At 40.4% G+C, this 4261-nt stretch overlaps 1 protein-coding gene across 1 annotated transcript in view; it reads right to left on the bottom strand.

Annotated features, from left to right (window-relative positions):
• The window catches only part of pacrg (PARK2 co-regulated), a 112114-nt gene that overhangs the window by 106872 nt on the left and 981 nt on the right, over positions 1-4261 (bottom strand). The gene's annotated exons all lie outside the window — the stretch shown is intronic.

Here is a 4261-nt window from a genome sequence, read left to right as displayed (position 1 = left end):
TCAACTGAAACTTGTGTCAACTCTGCTGGAAACTGGCAACAAGAAAGAGTAAGAGGAAGAAGCGGTCCAAAGCGTGGCTTTATTTCACAGAGAAAGGTGAACGCTGTGGTGGTAGTAGTCGCTAATGTCTGTAAAATGATAATAATAACTTTAAGTGAGAGTGGAAACACCAGCACCATGCTGAAACATCTTTCTACACAACATGGCCTTAAATTCCAGGAATGCAATTTATTTGACGCTCACGCAGGAGTGCCACTGCTCCCAACTGAGCAGCAAATCCATTAGCGAGGGTAAATATGTTATAATAACATCAGCACCACGCAGGTAGGCAGTGGAGCTTTTGCACACCTTAGTCATGTCTCGCTTTCTGTTTCTACTGTGTTCAGACTTCCAGATAATAAAACACTAAAAACCTGCGCAGAAAACTGAACATTGATCAATAAGGGGAATAGATAAAGAATCAGACTGATAAGCAGAATAGATAATGGCATTGGTATAAAAAAGATCTTATTAATTTCCATCCCTAGCCACAGACGGTTATTTTCGCAGGTTGGTGAAACAGTCAACAAATGAGCTTTCTAGGTTGAATATGGCCACAATGCGTGGATATGATCGATACAGCTCTACAAGTTGACTTACGGAAATAAAAACCCTTCAAGCACTATAGTTTTTTTTGTAATAATGTTTTTGTAAAGCTGTTACAGTGAACTGCTCTTACTGTAGCAGCTGTCTTCGTCAACTGAAAATGACATCTGCAGGACGGAAAAGTCCTTCACTACTGAACACAATGTGAAAAGGAAATGCTAAAAGGAAATGTCTGATTATCAGGCTAGAAATAAACGAAAAACACTGCAGATTTACGTCGGGCAATATGACTATATTTTTTTTCCATGCTGCCTTAACGGCATGGCTAACTGAGATACTTAAATGGAACGAAACGTGTGTCACCTCTGCTGTGAAAAACATCTATTGTGACAATATCAGCAATCGAAAACAGCAAGATTTTAAATCTGGACGCACCAGTATGTCAGCCCAACATCTGTACTGGCTGATTTTCGCCTCGCTGACTGACGTCTTCCCATCTGCAAATAAGGTGGCATTCAGATGTCAGTGGCCGATGTTTATCTGTTGTGTCGCAATCAATCTTGCGCTGGCCAGATGTTGTGCTTCCGACTCGGGTGTTGGAGAAATAATCAGCTCCAGTTTGCAGCACTGGCACAAATTACACGCAAATACAGATGTGCTCCACGCAGCAGCACGGACAGCGTGTGGCTTATCGTCGTGTATTCCTCTGTTTCCCTCGCACAAAGGGGCGAATAAATAACAACACAAGAAACATCGGCATCGGCCAAATTCTTGTTTTAGACATTGGTATCGGCCCAGAATTTCCCAATCTGTGCATCCCTCATTTTTTAAATCTTTTTTAAGAACGAGGTAGTTTTTTAAATGATCTTAATTTATTTAATTTGCCCAAAAACAAATAAATAAGAATAAAAAGACCATTTTATCCATATCACTCACACACCGCACAACATAAGAAAATCTATATATTCTTTTTCCGTATCTGTGCCAATGTACAGTATGTGTATTCATGTCCATTCCCGTCACAACACAATGCAGGTGTTTGTACTCTCTCCCCAAATCCCTGTTATTTTTCTCACCAAGCTGGAATAAGCCTCTGACACAGAAAATAACAGCTTTGTTCCCCTCTCTGTCTGAAACACAAGGTGACGACCTCCCACCAGAATGTAAAGTGCATCTTTTTTTCTCTTTAAATGCTTGGGGATGAATCATTAGGGGAAAAAAAGGGGGGGGGGGGGAGAGTTTCAGGAGCCTGTGCTATTGATTCAATTTCTATGACCACAAATACTTTAAAGCATAATAAGCCTATGCTTCAAGTCCCCATACCCTTTCAAGGCTTGAAATGGCCTTGTCGTTACCTACAAATCACAGCTCTCCGCAAAGCTGCCCTCTCTGGAGCGATATGTCAGTGACCACAGGGGAGGGGGAAAAACAGAAGGCAACAGACACGAGCAAGCCTCTGAAAAATGTAATGGTTTTTGTTGCGGATTTAGCCAGTGGTGTGGCAGTGTAGGAGTATCATTCATGCATCAGACGGATCATATCCTCCGGGGAGATGGTGAATATTAAAGAGGTTTTTTGCCGGAGCCTCCTTCGTGAAGGCTCTTGACAGGAGATTTGTTTATGACCTTCAAAAAAGGAGGAGGAAGTCAACGATAGCTCTGAATGCCTATTTTGCATCTCAAGGCAGTCCCTGTCATAGAAAAAAGATAGCGGCGGTTTAATGTTCAAGTATTTACTGTTGTCATCAGAAGTTTGCAGCTCCTCCACTTCTGTTTATCACATAGGCCTGATTCTTTTAAGGGTGTAATACGGCAAGAGCTGTCTGCAAAAAGCTCCGTGGCTCAGAGAGGAAGACCTAGTTAAATTGTTTGCATCAAAGTACCCAAGACTGGACAGTCAACATTTTAGAAGTAGAAAAGATATGGGAGTGAAAGCCGGAGGATTGCTGACAGAAAATATTAAACTGACACTTTCCTTAAATTCATTCATTAAATTATCGCTGACCAAGGATGCCTCAACTTCAGATGCAGTGCTCTCGTTTCACCACGAGGCAAGTCAAAACTGTCAACACAAACAGCATCAAAAGAAAACAAAAGAAATCCAAATACAAGGCAATCTTGAAACTACCTGAATAAGTAGACAGTTTTAACATATCCCTGACAAAAACAAAACAAAGACAATGACATGTTGCCAAGTTTGCATGTAGAAAATAAACATTTCTACCGTGAGCCACCTGTCTTCATTTCCACCCTTAAAGAAAGAGATTCTAATGAAGAGCTTGGTGTTGTCTCTAAAAAAAAAAAATAGGTTGGGGATAATTGCCTGAGAGATCAGGCAAGAGAGAGTAAAAGAAGAAGGAAAAAAGGAATACCTCAATCTGTCAATTTAGGCAATATGACTGTCTGTGACATGCTTTGTTGCTCACCAGCTGCAACCGCCACCGTGTAAAAGTGCCAAGTGAGAATTAAAAGCAAGAAGAAGTAATATTATGTGAGGCATCTCAGGCTGTGTTCCTTACATTATGATACTGCATACGCCTAAAACAGAGCAGAGCACAACATAACTCTAGTCTTCCTAATGACAAAAAGGTGAACAACCTCAGCTGAACGTGCTGGTGAGTAACCGTTCAGTGTCAAGTAAGGCTGACAGTCTTTGTCTAACAGTGACTTCTTGTGTGTGTGGTGAGTCAAACGTGTACGGTTCACAATATCAACAACAGAGACGGACTCAAATTAAAAAAGGGTTTCATAAAAGTGCGATTACTTTTACATAACCTCACACAAGCACCGATAAGCTCTGGTTTATGCATGCCAAAGGAAGGATGCCTGTGTAAAATGTGCTGCTGGGAGGCTTGGTTTCTTCAGTAATAGTTCTTCTGCAAGCACGCTAAACTACGGACCACCGAGACAACAAATTTAACTCAACTTGATCTGATAAATTCACAGATTCAGGTACGGAAAACCTACCCCAGATACAACTCCAGATTTCTAATATTAATCTATTTTTCAGCTGCAAGCTAGTTTTGCTGATCAATCTATACAGTTCATCAATAAAGACTAATGTCTTTTGCGATACAAACCTATTACACTTTCCTGATCCATCTTCATTTGCAGTAAATGAGCTGAAAGCAAGACCACAAACGTTTGAAATTTCTTTTAGCACACTTTTACTATAATAATGGGGACTGCTCTGCAAGACACTCATAGTACAGGAAGCCTCTGTTTGTTTGTCCCAGAATATGCCAAGGGGCTCCCGTACAAAAATAAATGCCCAATAGTTTCTTTAGAACACATAAAAGCGTTGGTGGCTTGGAAAACAAATAGACAACTCTAAGCTTTTAAGAATTATGTGCTGCGTACAACTCAAACCACCCTACAAGAATGTTAGTCTATAAAACACTCCCCTTTCATGTTAATGTGATATCTCCAAGATGTTATAAAAAAAAAAGACACTTGCATTTTTCTTAGCATATGGCTTCTGCATTTCATAGTGCATAATCATTGCGTTATAGCTTTTGAATGGGTTCTAAAAGTGTCATTTTAGCCCATAAAAGTTATTGGATAATTTTGGAGTTCTATAATCTCCGAAACATACCCAAGCCTGTCTGACCAAAAGAATTACACACACAGAGCACACACACACACACACACAGAGAGAGAGAGCACACACACACACA

Source organism: Morone saxatilis, unplaced genomic scaffold (assembly GCF_004916995.1).
Source record: "Morone saxatilis isolate NCDOM2014 unplaced genomic scaffold, NCSU_SB_2.0 Contig3, whole genome shotgun sequence".
Classification (NCBI taxonomy): domain Eukaryota; kingdom Metazoa; phylum Chordata; class Actinopteri; family Moronidae; genus Morone; species Morone saxatilis.
This window is presented reverse-complemented; position numbering and strand designations above follow the sequence as displayed.